Raw genomic sequence first — 21,058 nt, 5'->3', positions numbered from 1 at the left:
TCAAAAATGAAACTAAGTAATTTACATGCAATTGTTTTCGCAAAACAATTCATATAAACACAAAGGACAATCCTAATAATCCTGTTTCTACTAATGAGATGCATGATTATGACTGTGTGGGTTTTTATGTATGGCATATAATGCATGAACATGTTATCAATCACATCAATTACATGAAAATAATTATTTAAATAAATAAATAAACAATAAATGTTGAACCGGGTGCTTTTGGGTATTTCTAATTTTACATCCACTTTATAAAATTAAAAAAATAAAATAAAACCGCCTTGATCTCCATCGGGCTTCTTTATTTTACTGTCGGTAGGATATGTGTCGATGTTGGTCTAGAATAATAATAAGAAAACAATTTTCTAATTATTTTGATTAATTAAAACAAATTTTCAAATAATCATTATTTTTATTTTTCTTTTTAATTAAAACAACTTTTAATTAAAATTAGAAACTGAAATAATTAAATAAAATCTGTTATATTTAAAATTAAAATTTGAAATTAGATTTTTAAAAAAAATGTTTGTTAGGATAACAAAATTTTCACATTATTTAAATATCAAATTTCTAATAAATAGGATATTTAACATTTAAACTTAAAAAAAAATAACAAAATAATTTGAGAAAATAAAAAAAATATGGACTAGCAGGACGGGGACACGTGGCGTCAAACGGAGCTGCTGGGGCCGGGTTGTACGGAACCGTACGGACGTCCGTACGACGTCCTGGCAGCGGCTTGGAGGTCGGCCTCGAAGGAGCGGTGGCTGAATTCTGAATCCCGGGCTCCGTTCTGACTTTTGTGTGATCAGAATTACAATTTTATGGTGTCAAAAACCAAATAAAATTACGTAAATCATATGCCCTTTAATGGCTTACACAATGATCTAATCATAAACAAATCCTAACCCGAAAACACCATACAATTAACGATTCAACATTCCCATGCATTCAATCACATTAAGCCATCCATTCATTCATCAAAATAAATAAATGCATAAAAGTAAACCCACACAGATTCAATATATATATGTGAAGATGGCTCTGGTACCATTTGTTGGTTTTTATTGATCAAATAAGAGATTATGCGCAGCGGAACAACAATCAAATTGTTAGTTTAATCCCATAAGATTTCTAGATCTACTTCTTCACATGCATATATATATTGAATCTAAGACATGAATAGAAAAATTACCTCAAGTCCTTCCTTGCTGCTATCTTTTTGTATGGCTAAATCCTTGAGATCTCACACCAAGATCTTCCAAAATGTTCTCAGCACACAAAGAACGAGTGTGGGCTTGCTATACAAACAATAGGCAAAAAACTATTTATCAGATGTTCTCAACACACGAGATCTGATAAAGTTTGGACTTAGGTTTTGTGAAGAATAGTGACTTTTGTTTGTGTCACTGTTCTCTTTCTCTGAGAGAGATTTCATATATATAATCTATTAAAATAAAATCTTAGTTATTTTAAACAATTTGAAAATAACTAATCAGTTATCAGATTTTTGTTTAAATAATAATATTTTAATCAAATTACAATATCTCATTATTTATTTAATATTTAAATAACTAAAATTGTGGAACCTAGAAACTGATCACAGTCTCTTATGCGTGTAGCACAGTGACTGTGCACTGTGCTACACGTGTACCACATGCTAGTGATGGCATGTGATTTTTCCCAATTTTTATTATTATTTAAATACCAAAAATCCCAAAAATAAATTAATTCAAAATTAATTATATTTTTGTTAAATCAAATAATTAATTAATTCTTTATTAATTAATTACACATAATTAAACAATAATTATGTTTGATACATAGAAAAATATTTTACTTATCACATAAGTCATTTTAGCCCATTTTTTTATTTACCTTTGTTAGTGATTGTTTGAGCCATTTCGGGGACCATGGACCTATAACATTAAGCTCCAATAAATTGAAACTAAATAATTAAACTATTTAATTATAATAGTTAATTTATTAATTCTGATATTTCTCCACTATAAATTCAGAATTGCACTCTTTATGTTATAGATATACTTTTACAGAAATCTTATCTTAAGTAGTCCATTGATATAACCATCTTTCAATAGTTCAACCCTCTAATTAATTAGTTCATAAATTAGAATGGAAGAATTACCATTTTACCTTTCTAATTTACTTCTTATTCCTTAAGTACCATTAATTCACTAGTGAATAATTAATCTATAATCTAATTATAGATTTGAGCTCAAAATCATTCAGTTCCAGAATTAACCCTTAAGGGAACTAATATACTATCCGTTAGGAAAGATTAGATTCCGTATTGTTGATACATGTTCCCAGCCATCCATGATATTAAATCTCCAAAACAAAAGTCATTAGCCTCATTCTTTGAAGAGACCTTAACGAATGAATCAAAAGATTTAATAAACATGAACAAGAGTTCATGAACACTCAGGATTTAGGTTAATCTATAAATGATCATCAATTATGATATGAATTACAAGTCTTTATTGTTAAATGGTTTTTGGATAAAGACTTTAATTCATATCGGTCCATGTCATATATAATCATATTATATAAAGCACCTTTACCGAGATGTCTTTCCACATCAATAATTCGAATTTAGATTATTTGTATCATTATGATACTTAGTAAACCGTACTTACAACTCTAATTAAAGAATTCTATAACTTTAATTTGTTTTTGTTGACTATTTTTATTCATTCATGTGATCTTAATTCTCTCGTACTAATACAAGATCACATCCTTAATAATGAATATGGAAATTTTCCGATATTTACAAAATTATTCAAACAATAATTTAACAATCTAAATATAACAATAATAATAAACCATTGTATTTATTTATTCACAGAAAAAAAATGTCTTTTACATGCTTTTAGGACACACTCCTAACACTTACATGAAATAAAGTGAAGATAGGTGCTGAGGCAAGTCCTAACCTTGATGCACAACCAGCCATCTGACCAAAAATAACATGATTCACACTAGTCATCCAGAACTCTGGGAATGGGTTGAAGATAAGAAGTAGATGGGAGAGAAAAAAAAAAGTAATAAAATGTGCTGGGAGGGTTTGTGATTTTTGAATGGTTTTGGTATGAGACTGGAGGTTTCCAAGGTTTTTATACCTGGTAAAATGTATCAGAGAAGCAATGTCCCCACAACTGTCGGATGAGTAGATTCACGAAAGTAATCCGACGGTCAGGGTTCAAAAGGTGTGGATCGCAATCATTGTTTTCTTTGGGATAAGACACCTCGGGCACAGAGTAGATGTTTGGGATATCGAGGTGACCGCTAATTAAATGTGCGGACTGATGGGCCCAACAATGGGGTATTGACATTCGGTTCTGCTTTTCAAACTGTCATCAGCGGAAGTCCAAACGTTTACCATTCGAGGACTCTTCGAAATCTTCCTTAGATTGAAGTCTCTATTGTCCGAGGACAAGTAGAGACTTGGGGGGGCGGGGGGGGGGGGGGGGCAAATGTTGTCCATATTTTTCACCACCGACATGCGGCAACCCCCAATGTTTGGCTAGGATATTTGTAGACATCCTCAGGGCATGTTATTGCCCAAGGCCTATAGTTGGAATAAGGGTCTTCCTAGATGAGCCCTTATCCTTGAAGGGGTTCATAGGTGCCTTAGTGAGTTACCCTCGCTGCTCGGTCTTGGAAATGGATGTTCTCTAGTTTGGACAGTTAAGGTGAGTGGTCTCGTCTCTTGATCGCCTCTCAGGTCCGAGGTTTTAGTTCTCGGACCTAGGACAAGGAGCGACATGTCAGTAGGAGCAGGTTTTCAGAGTTAGAGGATCGTCTGACAACCTTTGTGGGTGATCCGTCAACAGTGTTGTCGAGTGTACGACTCGACAATTTGCACACCCACTACGCCGCTTGACAGGGGAATACGTACATCATGCCCTGACAGTCTCAGGGATATGTTCCCCGTAAAGTGGTTACCTTTCTGGAGTGGGCCCCGCAAATCTCGCCTGGGCCACAATCCCTATTCAATGCAACCCAATGCATTAAAGTGTATTAACCCCCAAAATGTAGGAGTAATGTGTATTAATGACTAGTGATTAATATTAATGACCCCAACCTTTATAAATAGGGCTGGGGGTCTTATTGTAAAGGGTTCAGTTTTTTGGAGAGAAAACTACTTGTACTCGGATTAATCTAAACGCTGCTTGAGAAGACCCATAAAAGCTTGCAGTTACAAGCTTGCAATCCTCATAATACTAGAGACTCGTGGACTAGGGTTCTTTTATAACCTACACCACATAAAAATCTTTGCGTTCTTACAATCATTTCTTTAATCTCTCTTATTAAGGTCGATAGCGAAAAAGGCAGTCAATAGTTCATCTTGTCATATTTCTTATATTTCCTCTTACTATAAGAGTTGTATCATCTTCTACCTACGTTGTTTACTGCTTCTAGTTTATTTGTAACTTTTGTCATAGAGTTGTGATTTCTTCTATTTCACCTTCTTATTTCTATATTTACTTGTATTTTTGTAATAGAGTTGTAACTTATTTAGTCAATCACTTTGTCTTTTGTATTTTTTTGCTTAGAGTTGTAATAGTTTTTCTTATTTCCATTGAAGCAACATAGTTATCTCTAACACAATTTCTGTATAATTTTTTTTACATCATTTAAACATTTATAATAATTAAAATAATAAAAATAATTAAAAACTAATAAATTTGGAGAGAAAACAAAAAAGGGAATAAAAAAATTAAAAAAGAAAAAGAAAAAATGTTTAGAGGACGTGGAGAAAAGAATATAGAGAAACTTTAAAATGGAGAATGAATTTATAGGAGGTGTTGTAAGATAATTTAACCATGTTTCTTTAAACTTTTAAAGAAGTAGCTCCTTTAGAGCACTCGAAACAAATTCCCTACTCTAATTTTCAAAATACCTCACTAAGAACACTCTCATAGATGCTTCATAATAGAAAATTCTTCAAATATTTGAAGAAAGAAGTTAAAAACACCCTCAATCACATAATGTAAATTGACTCTTCATTTTAAAGATTCTCTAAAATTTACTATTCTCTCTCTAGATGTAGAGAAGGGTTTAGAGCTCCTTCAAAACAAATTAATTAATATTTTATTACTTTTACTTTTGTTCTTGTCCTTAAAAGAATTTTTAATTAATATTTAGTACTTTCTTTTTATTTAAATGAATAAATAGTATTTAAAAGTATAATGTTTAAATGATATAAAGAAAATATAGAGAAGTTACTACAATATATATATATTTATAGAAGTTGACGTATGAAGTGATGTAAAGTATAAAAAGTTGGGTTTCTGTGATGTATTTTGAATGATAGAGTAGATAAGCTAGTGTGAATGCTCTAAAATTCTAATTTTTCTATTTTAACTCAAACTTTTACATTACACTATACATAAGAATTTCTATAATTTCTCTTTACAACATATAAATATTATATTTTTAGATATTATTTATTTATTTAAATAAAAAATGATGAGAGAGAAAGAATGAGATAATAGTAAAAAAAAAAAAAAAAAGTTTATAGAATGAATAGTATGTAGCTAAATATAGAGAATGATTTATGTTACTATAACTTAGCTAAATGTCTTATGTATTATACATCATATGCTAGAAGTGTCATTTTGTGGATTTTGAGCTATAATTTACATATATAGTTATTATATAGAATCTATTGAGAGTGCTCTTAGAGGAGCTACTGTGAGTGCTCTAATTGACTATTTTTTAGAATACAAAGTTCTATTTTATATCACATAACGTACATTTATTTTCTCTATTTATTCTTTATAATTTTTAACATCATTTAAATATTATTTTTTATTCATTAAAATAATAGAATAGGGAAGAGAAAGAAATAGAAAATAATAAATTATAATTAAAATTAAAATTTAGGGAGAAAGAAAAAAAAGAATAAAATATTTATAGCTCAATAAATAGTTGTCTCTAAATGTGGAGCGATACTATTTATTAAGGTAAAATAGTTCAAGTTTAGCTCACCTATTGTAGAGTCCAAGAACTTTACTTAGCTAATTATTTAGTAGTATTATAGTATGTATAGTATTATCTTTGTAACTGTGGATTTTTGGTTCAGACCGGGAATTATTTGGACACTCATAGTAGTACTTATAGATTTTCTAAGTTTAACCTATAGTTTAAGAATATTAATTTTAACCTAAGGTTTGATTATATGACTGATATTAAGAATAATATTTATTATACTATAAGGTTTAGATAAGGACCAATAGGATTTTAAGCACATGTTATGAATGGATGATTAAGGATTAAGTATTTTGAGGATTTAATTTAATAAGGGTAAAAGTTTGAATGCTATAAGGTCAGTCAGCAGCTTTGAATACGTTGAGGGCTTAGTCAAGGCTGTTTACTCCATTCAAACTTAGCTAAAAATGTGTAATTTCGTGTTTAATTAATCAGCGTGTGCCGATATATCGCAGCTATACGGGGCGATATATCGCAGCACGTAGATACGGAAAACACGAGACGATGCACGACTGCCTCGGGCATACTGGCCCAGGCGATATATCGCCTACAGGGGGCGATATATCGCCTCCTTCAGTATGTTTTGAAAGTTTTTGAATTCTTTTTCCATTCAGCCATTCAACCTCTTGATAAGTCTAGCATCTTTTTGAACGAGTCTTCAGCCTCTGCTGAACGATTATTCAAGTTATTTTCACGTAAAAAGCTATTATTTTTATTCAAGTAAAATCAAGATCCTTTCATTCCTAAACTCTATAAATAGGACCTAGTACCCAGCCATTATTCATCTTTTGCTCTAAGTTCAGAGGCTGCAAGTGCTAAGTGAGTGTGAGAGTGTAAACACCTGGGTTGGGGAATCATAAGCTTATCAAACACTTTGGGAAGTAAGGTATTATAGTATTTCGGTTTGAGGTATAGATTGGTCTTACAAGTCTTCATGGTAACCCAAAACTCTAGTTCATTGGTTTTATGTTATTTTCTTTCTCATAGTCTTCTACTCAGTCTTCTAACCTCATTCTTATTTTGGTTAGGAAATCTAAGTTCTTAAGCACATAAGTTTTGGTAAGTATGTTTCTCAATGGTTTAGTTTTCCCATTCTTTTTCATCTCTTTTTCTTCATTAGACTCACTCTTTTTCATAATGGTTATTAGGAGTGTTCCAAAGTCCCAACACTGTCCACATATCCCGGTAACTTTGGTAAGGAAAATAGGATAGAAATGCATATGTTATATGTTCTATATGTTATTTTATGTTATTAAATGTGTTATGATATGTATGTATGTATGTAGGCTTGGGCATATGACCCATATGACTAACAAGACCCCAAATAGATTATGGGCATATGACCTACTTAGCTAGTAGGACCCCACTAATCTCATGGGCATATGACTTGTTTAGTCTATGGGAACCCAAGTAATAATGGGCATTATAGTATGTGTATGTAATAAGTGTTATGATATGTTTTTATGAAATTTATGTATGTGAAGTATGTGTTAGATTTTTCCTTGCTGGGCATTAGGCTCATTCCTTTTTGTTTAAATGTGCAGGAAAATAGCTATTAGTGGCGGTGAGGTTCGTGGATGCTTGGAGATTGTGTATCGATGATGAATGGAGTCAAGGAGTCGAGAGTTCGATTTCGAGGATGTAGTCATTTGTTTATGGTCTTTATATGTATTTTCCGCACTTACTATGTAATCCCTTTATTTTATAAATCATGTTATGTTTTGTTTTTCAAACTATGGGATCCCATATCCTTTTTGGTATTTATGTAAGTAACTCTTATTTCTATAAGTTTTCTAATAAAATTATGGTATTTTCGCAAATGTAAGTTTTGTTAAGGATTGTATGTATAGTTTCGCTAATGGTCCAAAAGTCTAGAGTAGTGGGTCATTACACCTATTGGAAGCTCATTTTCACCATTTTTATCTATATTTTAGAGAGTGGAAAATATCAGTTTGGCCTATGTGTTTTTTCCGAAGATACGATCGGTCCCTATGTTTTGTTAAATGACAATTCAGACCATGTGTTTTACAAAATGGATAAAAATAATACCCTAGACCTAATTTGGTCAAAATATTTTCAAATGTAATTTTTCATTCTCAGATTCTCGGCCACATTCTCCGTTACTATGAACATATATTATCACCAACAACCCAAGAATTGATCTTATAATAGAAAATATTTTAACAAAAATCTGTGTAGGATACTATTTTGATCTATTTTGTAAAAAGTAAGGTCCGATCGTGTATTCAGGAAAATATAGGGGTCAAAATGGTATTTTTTTTATAGAGAATAAGTTTTTTTACCTCATATATTGGAAGTGCTCTAATTGCTACCAAAGACTTGTATTGTTGGGTTTTATGCCCTTGTAAAACCATATTTCTTATGTAACACATTTTATTATCAATAAGGAATAGATGCTATTTTGTTTATCAATTGCATTGATTGCGTGTTTTATTACATGAGTATTTATTTAAAACAAACGTCTATAAAATCCTGAACATGTGTAACTAGTTAAAATTATAGTGATTGGGTCATAACAGATTATAATTGTAATTATATACATGTTCAAAAAGAAGTAGTCCTATGATTGAATTAGTGCACAAGATCTTCACTGATTTAGTAATCTACGATATGATCTACTTACACAATGGTGCAGTGACTTATCCAAGATATTGACCAAGTAGATAAGATCAGATGTATCTAGTTACATCAGACTAGGATCGACATTTATTATTGTAGATAAGTAAATATCATTATTATCAAATCTAATCAGTGTCACAACATTGACCATAGGTCAAGTCGATCTCAATTATGGGTGATAATATTTCTATTAATTATATTATCTGCATCTTTTGACATGTTCATTAAAAGCTTATCCTACATAATAGTCTATACTTACATCTTGGAGATTTAATGGTATAATTGAATGAGAGTATTTATCATAGATATGAAATATATAGCTTCCGTGATAAAAGTGAAAAGATGATTTCCTTAATAACTTACTTCAAATGGTTAGATGATTGAGTACTCATTTCTGTAATTAAGTTTACGAAATTATCATTTATAAGGAACTTAGTGGGAGTTAAGAGGTAAAATGGTAAAATTCATCCGACTCATTAGTAGGTCATCAATAGAGGATCGATTAACGGTAATGATTATAACAATGGATATGGAAATACGTTCTATAAGTTCAAGAGTCTAATTTCGAGTTTATAGTGGAGTCACGGGGAATTAATAAGTTGTGAGATAATTTATTCTATAGATAAACAACATGAACTTATCGTAACTTGTATTCATAGATCCATGATCCCCATGTCATCTTTGATTAAATCAAGTCTAAATGAATCAAATAATTGATTTGATTATCAATTTAGAATATCGAATTGACTATGCCAATTTTGTGATATTTACATGAATTATGAATTAGAGAAAAGAAAAGAATTATTGTAAAATATTGAGCATATTTATTAATAATGACAAATTGATGTTAATATTAATAAATAATATTAAATCAATGTTCAAATTATAAATAGTTAATTTGAATAATGATTTAATTAATTATAAAATGTATAAATAAATGGGTCTTGAATTTGAGTCCATTAGGCCTTAAATTTAAGACATACATCATGAGCCCAACCCATTTGGTGTGGGCCAACCATGATAGGGCTTTGTTTGCATTTTATTTTATAATTAATTTAAGGGAAAATACTAGTTTGGTTCCTGTGTTTTGCCTGAATAGTCGATCAGTCCCTGTGTTTTGTGAAATGATAAAATGGACCCTGTGTTTTGCAAAATGGAACAAGTGATACCCTAAACCCGATTTTGGTCAAACATTTTTTCAATATGACTAAGATGCCCTTGAGTTTTTTTAATTAATGAATTAAATTATATGAAATAAAATAATATTGAATTAAAAATAAATATAAAATTAAAAAATAATAAAAAACATATTTTAATTAATTAAATTAGAATAATATATTTTTTTCATTAAATCAAAATTTAAACAAAATCAATAACTTAAATTACATTATAACTAAATCTAACCAAAACTAATCATAAATTTTAATTAAAAACACAAAATAAAACTAATCTTAAACAAAATAATAAATACAAATATATATTTTTTCATTTATCTGCCCATTCATTCCCAAATTCTTGTGCATCCATAATCATAAAAGCCCAAAATTAGAAAGAACAAACCCAACTCCAAAGTTCATGAATACAACCTAAAAACTCAGAATATCAATAAAATCAAAATGACAGCATCATGGTTTCCAATTCTTACTTTTTCCAATAAGCTTAAACATAAATTTGAAAACCCAAATCTCCCAAAAAAAACCAATCATCCCATCACCTACAATCCAGAAAAAACTCAAAACATTACAAAAAGCCAAACCAAACCCAATGTGACCTAGAAAATCAAACCCAGATTCTTTCATCATTATCATCACCTTCTTCAATAAACTAATAAACAAAATCACTAAACTAATATCATCAACATAATCATCATCAATATAACACAGATAAACAAAATTATAAATAAAATCACAAAACCCAGATGAACCTAGATCTAGCTACCTCCGATGTTCGCAGATTTGACCTCACAGCTTCGACCTCCCCGACCACAAGCCTTCTCCAACCACGTTGAAGTAGCATCGACCTCGTCGTAGCCCATGCCCACCATCTGACCAAACCCAAATCTACCTCCAATGTTTGCAGCTTCATCCTTACAACTTCAACATCACCAACCACAAGCCCCCTCCGACCATATTCAAGTAGCTCCGATCTTGCTGCAACCTCTGCCTCCTATTCAACCAAGCCTAAGCAGCTCAAATTTCCCATCCCCTCGACAAGCCCCCTCCGACCACTTTGGGCCCAAGCAGCTCCGACCTCGCTACAAATGTCGTGGTTGCAGACGTTGTGGTTGCCAAGCCCAAACCGATTGAAGAAGAAGAAGAAAGAAAGAAAGAAGAGTAGAAGGATGATAGATCTAGGGTTTGATTTTTGTATTTTTATTTTGTTTTATGATTTTAATTATTAGTAATTGTTTTAATTGATTATGATTTTTTTTTATATTAACTTTTTAATAATTTTTTGGGTTAAAATTATTAAGTTTGTATAATGAATTAAAATATTTTTTTAAAATAAGTATAATATCTATTTATATTTTATTTTAGATTTTAATTTGTTTTATTTTTGTTTAATTAAATAATTGATAAAATTAATGGCATTTTAGTCATATTGAAAATTTGTTTGACTAAAATTTGGTTCAGGGTATCATTTTATTCCATTTTGCAAAACACATGGTCTGTTTTGTCATTTAACAAAACACATGAGCCGATCGAGTATTCATGCAAAACATAAGGGCCAAACCAATATTTTAAGAAAATAAGCCCATGGATCTATGTATAAATAGAATGTTATAGCTAGGGTTTTTAGAAGACAAGTGTTTGGCGATGAAGATTGTGGTTGCGTTCGTGTTTCAGTTCTTGACAATTTCTAGCAATCAGAATATGACAAAATTAATGATAGAGAACTTAAAGGGTGGAGTCAAATTAATTATGTTGCATATAAGTAAGTAATTTACTTTATCTCTGGGTTTATAGTTTAATTTCAATAAATACATGTTCTAGAATTTCAATTTATATTTGATTAAATTAGAAATTAAATAATAATAAACAATCTTGTATATGGTTTTCTAACATGTATATACTGTGTTTAAAGCACAAATATTCTTTATGTTTTGTGCTAATTGGTAATAATCTAATTTAGAGAAATTATTTTATAATCAAGTGTAGATGTTAGATTCAAAATTTGAGGAGATTTATTACTTTTCATAATTTGTAAGTGTTAATAAGGAAATTAATTATTCATTTAAATTTATCAGATTTTGAATGAATGTTGAATAAAATGTTTAAATGAATGATGATGCTCGTGATGAATGTTAGTTGAAATCTTGTAAATAAAAAATAACTTTCTAATGCTTAAGTCAATAACGATTCTCTAAAATATTCAATAGAATAAGTGTACTATTTATAAGCCTTCTATAAAAGTTAGTTAGAAATATGCATATCTTATTAGTCTACGTCAATTATCCAAGTAATCAACGAGGAACATTCTCCTTCATAAGTATTATGATGTGCTTTTACAATAAAAAGTTATATATCATTTGGCTCATATATTTTGTTTGATACCTGATTCAATCCTATGTTTTAAAAAATTACTTTGGCCCTAGTGTTTTTCCAAAGTATTCAAAATAGTCCTTCAAATCCAGTTTTGGTTTTAAAAAAAAAACACAACACGACCAAATTTTTCTACTTTTATAAACTAGTTAATTAAAGAAGAGTCAATATTTTTAATTATTAATATATATTTAAATTAATTAAAACTTTAAAATAATTTTAATAAATAAAAATAAAAATTAAATCTAAACCCTAAACTTAAAAACCAAAATTCAAAAACCAAAAATCAAAATCAAAATTAATATCTTAATAAAAAATAAAATAAAATTCTATTTTTTCCCTCCACCTCCACCAATTCTTCTTATTCTTTTTTTTTTTCTTCTCCTCCTCCTCATCTTGCAACAACTAGGATGATCAAGGTACAAGCTAAAGGTTACTAGACCTGGGGGCGGGGCAGGCGGATCTAGCATTGGCAGAGGCAAATATGGCACTAGACTTGCTGAATTTGGGCATTGGGCACACTTGGGTTCCGAACTGGACATTGTACTGGATAGAGAAGAAGAAGAAGAAAAAGAGGTGAAAAAATTTGTTTTAATATTTGATTTTGGTTATTTGTTCTCAGCTTTAAGAAGAAGAAGAGGAGGAAGGAGAAAAAAGTTTGAATTTTGATTTTAATTTTTGGTTTTTCAGTTAGGGGTTTTGATTTTATTTTTTGCTTTTTAAGTTTTAGGGTTTAGGGTTTAGTGTTTAGAGTTTAGATTTAATATTTATTTTTATTTTTTAAAATTCTTTTAAATTTTTAATTAATTTAAATATATTTTAATAATTAAAATATTGATTTGTTTTTATTAATTAACTAATTTATAAAAATAAGAGTATTTTGGTCCCATTGAATTATTTTTTTTTTATTAAAATTAGGTTTAATGGCTATTTTGAACACTTTGGGAAAATATGAAATCCATTTTTTTTTTAAATATAAGGTTTAAATGGATAATTGGGCAAAACATAGAAGATAAAATGGTATAAACTCTTACTATAATATGGATGACTTTGTACACCAGGCATGTTTATTGATATGCATTGTTTTATCAATACAATATTAGAATAAGGACAGCTCGCTCCTCTTGCCATGCGTATGTTATTTACAAACGGTTTGTTGTTTCGCTAATTATTTTGTACACACTTCAGTTTTGAAAATAATAGTAATTATGCTTTCATTTTTATTTTCTTGTATAAAATTCTAATTTTTTATGAATAAATTAATATTTTTGTAAATATTCTATATAAAATTAGACATAATAACATGCATACAAATTTAAGAACTTATATTAAAAAAAACTATGAATCTTGTGAAAAAAAACTACAAAGACTTATTGACTGCTAATTTAGTAAAGAATTTAATTGCAAAGAAAATCTCATGAAGTAGATTGCCAAACAACAAAAATATTAAAGGTATTTTATGCTAAAATTCCAAACTATAAATATTAAAATTAGTTTGATTATTGAAATAAACAGAAACGATCACATATAAAGAAAAATTAAACTTGATATACAAAAAAACTAGAAATTACAAAATAATTTCCATATTGTTCTGTTAATGTAAGTCAAATCCTAAGCTTTTTTTTTTCTTTTTATGAAATAAGTTTGTCAAATTCTAAATTTCAAATAAAAAGTAAAGATATATATATATATAAAAAATTTAAAAAAATCGTGGGATGTAATCCACTTAAATCTTTATGAGCTTTCTACTTTTGGAAAGTTAGTTTATTGAGATTTGCACCTCATTCTATATTTTAGATTACTTTGCTCATTTTGTTATATTATAAATTGGAGATGTTTTATGTAATTACCCAATTTTCTAAGATTAGATTCATTAGAAAATGACGGTGAAATCATAGTGGTCACTCGACCCTTGCGGTCAACTTTAGTAAAGACGGGCTGTTAGAAGCCTTAAGTAACTTTGATAAACTGAATAAAACATTTACATCGCAAAACAAATTTGAAAATATAAACGAGTTTGAGATCTCACTAGTTTAAAACAAAATATAATTGAAAATAGACTTAAAAGAGAATATCTTACCATATGACCTTCTTGATATAGGTGCCTTGACCTAAACTATCCAGAGGTTTTTAAGAGCATGTTTTCTTATGAGTTTGATGAAGAGTGGAGCCTTGTAATACCTTTATTTTTATTTATTTATTTTGATGTATTGAAAATTTGTTTTCTTTTTGGAATAAATTAATGCTTTTTTTTTTTATATTTAGTATTGTTTAAACTTTCGTTATTTATAATTAAGTTGTGTAGCATAGAATATTACAATGGCACCGGGAAGGGCAATGTGAGCCGCGACTAGCCGAGAAAGAGGGAGGAGAAGGGGTCGAAGAGCAACTAATGCCCCCACTAACATTCCTAACTCAGCTGATGCCCCCAACGCTGCTAATGCCCCTGGAAATCCAGCTGAGCCAGAAATCGAGGACCCTAATGCAAAGATAGCTAGGTTGCAGGAACAGCTAATGTAACGCCCAAATTTCTTGAGGCGTTAATCGTCCCACATAGTGAATAAAATTGAAATAATTTAAATTAAAACACCATTTATTATAAAGAAATAAAATGTGATTAACAGCCCAAACGCTTAAAAAGAAAAGAAATTATGGAGTTTCATAGTTATCATAAATAAATTAAAAACAAACATTTGAATCTGATAATAAAACTTAAAAACTTCATTTAAATTCATAATAAAATTCCTTAGTAGGCCCAGCCCTTTACGGTTGTTAAATCCTTGACATGTACTCCCTCCGTCGAACTCTCCAACTCATTTCGCTATAACTACATCTTTGCCTTTACCTACAGCACAGAGTACTCGTGAGCCAAAGCCCAGCAAGAAGAGTTGTGTGGGACACAACCCCATAATCTCGATTGGGTCCTTAAAGCAATAACTTAGAAACATAACTGAACATAATTATATCATAAACACAACATTAAGCAAAAGATCGTAGCCCAAGTAAAGTTGGACAAGTGTAGTGAGCACATAATAACGTAAGCATGCAATTTTCAACATATCGTAAGCATACAATTTCGTAACGTAGACATGCATTTAAAATTGTAAGCATATCACGCAAAATATTACGTATACATGTAACACACATAAACCACATTAAACATAAGCTACTTAAACATAGTCATGCAACTAACATGATCATAATTAAACAAAAACGTAATTATATAATACAAGTTCTACCATGCTAAGTACGTCAAGTGTACACCCGGCGTGCAGATGTCCACTCTTCTTACCTCGATAGCAGCAGCGATCCACACACACTAACGCGGCCCTTCAAGTATCCTTAGCGATCCTAAACATATCATATAACATCAAAGCCTTAAAACTCAAGCTAAACCAAAACCATATTAGAATTAAACCCATGTCCCTCTTAAGGTTAATTCATACCCAAAATATCCATAAGAAAGTCTTAAAACTATATTGCATAAAACCCAAAATCCAAAGGTACCAATTCATAATAAAAATGGTGAACTTAAATCGAAAAGTCCATTTATGAGCAATGGACACGGTCGCACCAGTGCCTGGGTCCAGTTGCACCCACAGAGTGTACAGGCTATCCAGACGAGTAGCGCGATCCTGCCAGGGCTAGGCGCGGTCATAGTAGTCGCCGTTTACAGAAATCACAGATGCGATTTTGAACCTAGATTTCGACCTAAATCGCAAAGTTTCGACCCAAATCACCCTATCATGTTTCTAACACTTGAATTCCAAATACAATCAATCCTTGTTGACCCACAATTTGGCCAACGACATTGATTCAATGAAATGATATAAAGTGAGAACTAAACGTGAAAATAAATAACGACACCAAGAATTTTATAGTGATTCGGCCCCAAATTGGTAATAACCTACATCCACTTTAGTACCTTTATTTATGTAGAATTCTCAAAATTCTCGATCAGATGAATTGGATCAACTGAGTTTAGTGAGTATGAGAGAGTACAAAAAACATGTATAAAAGCACTTAGAACTATGAATTCTCTCAAAGTTTAAGAATTAAAACGTCTGAAATAATGATTCACTAAGTCCTTTATTTATAGGCTTCGTAATTTATTTATATTTTATTTACGTAATAAAATAATACAAGTTAATTGAATATTACTTAAAATATATTTTCTTTACTAATTATGAGCATTCTTTACATACCATCCGAATAGCTCTGGCGTGCCCAACGATCAGTAACTGCCTCACCATGCCTGTAGGTCCAATCAGTAAGAGAAAATGAATGATACTCTCTAGTCGAGGGTCGACCAGGTATAAATTAACTACACTACCATGTGACTGCCACGTGTCATATTCTTATGCCACATCATCATGTTGATTTTTTGGGAAAATCCCCCCCCCCCCCCCCCCCCCGCCCTCCCCCCAAGTTTATTATGATGTGACCAACATTAAATAAACTGAACAGATCAACATATCTAAGATGTCACTTCAACTACACTTTCATTTCCACGAAAAAAGTAAATAATCATGATTTTATGGTTTTCAAGAGAAAAACTGACGACTTCACACTTCCCAATGCTTCAAAAACCACCTTTTTGATCATGGCTTTTCACCTACCCTACTCGACTATATACAACCTTTCATTTCCCCTTTTCATTTTGCACCTTTTCCTTCTCTTTCTTCAAGAACACTTTAACTTTCAAAGCAAAACTTAACCGATTTATGATCAATCCGAGGCTTTCCAAGTAATTTTCAAGCGATCTCTTCATCAATCTTCAGTCCAAGTAATTTCTTACACTACTTTCCTCTATTTTTTAACAATTTCTTTACCTGATTACCATGGTTTTTGAATTTATATTCTCTGTGGAAAACCCGAATGGTGTTCTTGAAGACTTTGATTTTTTTTGATGATTTTTGTAACGCCCCAAACTTCCCTAATATGGCTTAGTGCCTTGATTAGGGGGCCAAAAGGCAATAATTGAGTTAATTATGCGTTTATGTGTTATGCACATGTTATTATGTGAATTGTATTATGATATGATTATGCTTGCATGTTTAAGTGTATTAAATATGCATGTGGGCCCGTTTCTTATTAGAAGGGCATTTTTGTAATTTTGACATGCTCAGGGTATAAGTGTAAATATGTGTGATTTATAATCGTGACTACATTATTATGTAGATATATTTGAGTTACCCGGCACGAGGTGATCCTAGTGAGCAAGTTAGTGGAAAAGTCACAATGGGGTGAAATACCCGGCTCGAGGTGAGCTTAGGGGTATTTTGGTAATTTGATAAATTACCAGAAATTATTGAGTAACAAGAATTAATTGATGAATATTTAGTTTGATAAACTTATTTGAGATTAGCGGGAATCATGCCAAAAGACTAAATTTCCCTCGGGAGTAAACTAAGAGGTTAATTGGGGCAAGGGGCAATGTGGTCATTTTAGCATATTAACTAGTTAAGTGGCAACAGCCTTTGGGAGTGGAACTCACGTTTCAAGCTCTCTCTTCTCTCATCTTGGATAACTCTCAAAAGCTCCCAAGAAATTCAATGCTCAAAGGCAATTTTCTTTGAGAATTGAGGAAAGTGGTGGCAAGCAAGGGATAGAGCAGCTGCTAGGGGTTGTTTTGGTGTAGAGGATTCAGAATCACGAATTAGAGGTAAGCTTCCTTGGTGAATTTTTGAATTAAGAGGTTAAGATTAGAGCTTAGGATTCTAAATTTGAAAATTTGAGTATTAAGGGAATTTTGGAGTGTTTTATGATGATTTGATGCTATTATGAATATACCTAGGTTGTATGGAGTGTTTTGTTGTCTAAATCTCGTGGGAGATATTGGTTTGGGTTGAAATTCTGGGTTAGGAATCGTAGAAATGGTAGGGGTGAAAATTTGGGGAAGTACACTTGTGTTTTGGGTCCTTTTTGAGTTTCCGGTGACCTAGCACGACCGCGCAAGTGTCCTAGAAAAGGCAGAATTGAAATTCCATTTGGGTCTCAAGTTGAGGGGCACGACTGCGCCAGGGGTTGGCACAATCGTGCCAATTCCTTGGAAACCCCAAATTTTCTGGGGGTGTGACCGCGCCAGGCGCCCCGAATTGTTGTTCGCTTAAATTTAATGGCTAGGCTCGAGGCCTCAGGCATCTGATTTGGGAGCCCACTTGGGGGCATGGGGGACATTTTTAGTGCCTTGTTAATTGGGAACAATGGTTTTAAGAGTTAGAGTTCAGTTTGGAACTCGGGTTCTGGGGTTAATTCCTGATGAGCATATACTTGTGTTGTGACTAGGGTTTTTGCCAGGCTCGGGTCAGGGATAACGCTCAGGGTCGTTTCTTTATTCGCACAAAGCTCAAGGTAAGAAAACTGCACCCAATGAGTGAGATGCGTGATTAGGGCTTGGACCATTTGTTAAATGTAAATAGGATTAGGGCTTGGCCCGACTATCAAATGTAAATATGATTAGGGCTTGGCCCGGTTCTTAAATGTGAGCATGGTTAGGGCTCATGCCCTTGTTAGTGAGCACAATAATCATTATGATTGTGAATATATGTTTAAGCATACTGGAATAATTTGTATTTGTTTATATGATGAATATATTATATGTATGATTGTTCCTAATTGGAAGGCTCAACTCATAAGCTGTGGTTGGCACTATGCGTATTGAACGCATGCCGTTATGGCTAGGCCACCCTAGGAATGTATTACACACTTAACTGGCTCGGATGGCACTTGAATAAATAGAAGTACGATACGCACTTGTGTGACCCTATGGTCACATACTTGTACGATGTGTCTGCTTGGTTTCAGTTATTACTGTTAAGCATGCTGATATATTTTGTTGATTATCTTAATCTGTTTAAATATGTTCTCTTGCTGAGTCTTGGCTCACAGGTGCTATGTGGTTCCGGTAAGGGTAAGGAGAAGCTTGGCCAGCCATGAGTTAGAGAGCGTTAGAGGAGGCGTGTTCTTATGCTCGACCGCCACGACCGAGATATCGCAGGGGAAACTAGGGTTAGACCCTGTTTTGTTGCTTAGGTTTGCTTAGTTTGTAATCCCTGAGTTGTAAACAATTTTTAAACTTTTATTTTGGGATCTAATGTAAAGACTAAAGTTTTTTTTTTAATGGAAATGTTTATTCCTTGACCTAGATTTTTAATTTCTGAACCATTAGTTACTTAATCACATGTTTTAGTCCAAATGACTCGTTTAGCGAGTCCATCACTATTTTAAACACACATCGTAACAATCCCTATTTAGTAGGGAATTACAACTTGGTATCAGAGCTGCCAAGGTTTAAGGGTTCCTGATGATGGAATGTGCATGTACACTCGCCGCTAAAGACAAGCTCGACTCATGGTTTGGTAATCATTAATATAGTTATGCGTGCAATTGCTTAAATGAAATATATATGCCTTACCTGCTTGTCTAATGAGGAAGTATGGGCTATTCTAATGGGGTCTGGCCCTTGACTGCTGTATGCATGTTAAGAGATGCGCTTATTAGCACAATTGTTTCTTATAAATGCTTATTCGCATCATCGTTGCTCTTGAATGTTAGAATTGCTTAATAACATTATGTTATGCATATGAATGCCATGAATGTGCTTATTAGCACTGTTGAGGCTTGTGAATGTTAAGAACGTGCTTATTAGCACCCTGATTGAACATGAATATGAATCGCCATGCTTATTAGCATGACTGTATATGTGTGAAATTATTGGAATGCTTATTAGCATTGTCGATGCATATGAATGCTTATTTGATCAGTTTTGGACTCTGGGTTGGCATGGAATACTGTTATTATTGCTTGATAAGCCGAGTCATTGATTGCAGATAGACTTGGAAGTATGCTTCCAGGGCAATCAAATGAGCCAGCTGGCACTGAAAATCAGGTCGGAGATAATGACCAGGATCAGAACCCTCAGCCAGCCCCTGAGAACTGTCAATAAGTGCTTGCTGATACTCAAGCTAGGCGATAGAGGCAGGAAGAAGAAATTTTCTAGTTGAGACAGCAGCAAGTTCTGGCAGGGAGCGCTGCATCAGTAGCACCATCTGCTCCCATAGTACCGGCTGTACAACAACAATTTGAGATAGAGAAACGTTGGGAACTATAATAAGTGCGGTCCAGGAAACAAAACCCTCCGATTTTTTAGGGTAGCGCAGATCCACTCAAAGCTGAGCAGTGGATGAACACAATCACATCCATCCTAGACTTTATGAGGGTGGTGGGTAATGAGTAGGTGGCTTGTGCCACGTACATGTTTTAGGAGGATGCCCAAATCTGGTGGGAGGTGGTGTCCCAGACTAGAGATGTAACCACGATGAATTGGGAAGAGTTCAAAAATGTGTTTAATGAAAAATATTATAATGACGCAGTACAAGCTGCGAAGGCAGATGAATTTAACAGTCTGGTTCAGGGGAATATGTCCATAACAGAATACACCCTGAAGTTTGATAGACTAGCCAAGTTTGATATGGACTTGGTTCCTACTATTGTGGCTAGGAAGGAAAGATTGCTCAGGGGGATGAATTCTATGATAGCCCGAGATGTCAAGATCACTACAGTGCCTGGAGTGACGACATATGCTTGGGTAGTAGAGAGAGACCTTACGGCAGAGGGTGCTGAGAACTCAGCCAGAAGGGATACCAGGAAGATGGGACCTCATTTTACAGGATCTAGTAGGGGCGGAGGCCCAAGTGACCAGAAAAGGAAGACCCCGAATACTGTTTTAGCTTCCTGCCCTGATAGGAGGCCACAAGCTGTATAGATTGGCCACCAGGGTGGCAATGAGGTCTGGAAGACATATCCAGAGTATGCCAGATGTAGAAGACATCATCTGGGAGAGTTCCGAGTGA

Source organism: Humulus lupulus, chromosome 2 (genome assembly GCF_963169125.1).
Source record: "Humulus lupulus chromosome 2, drHumLupu1.1, whole genome shotgun sequence".
NCBI lineage: Eukaryota > Viridiplantae > Streptophyta > Magnoliopsida > Rosales > Cannabaceae > Humulus > Humulus lupulus.
This window is presented reverse-complemented; position numbering follows the sequence as displayed.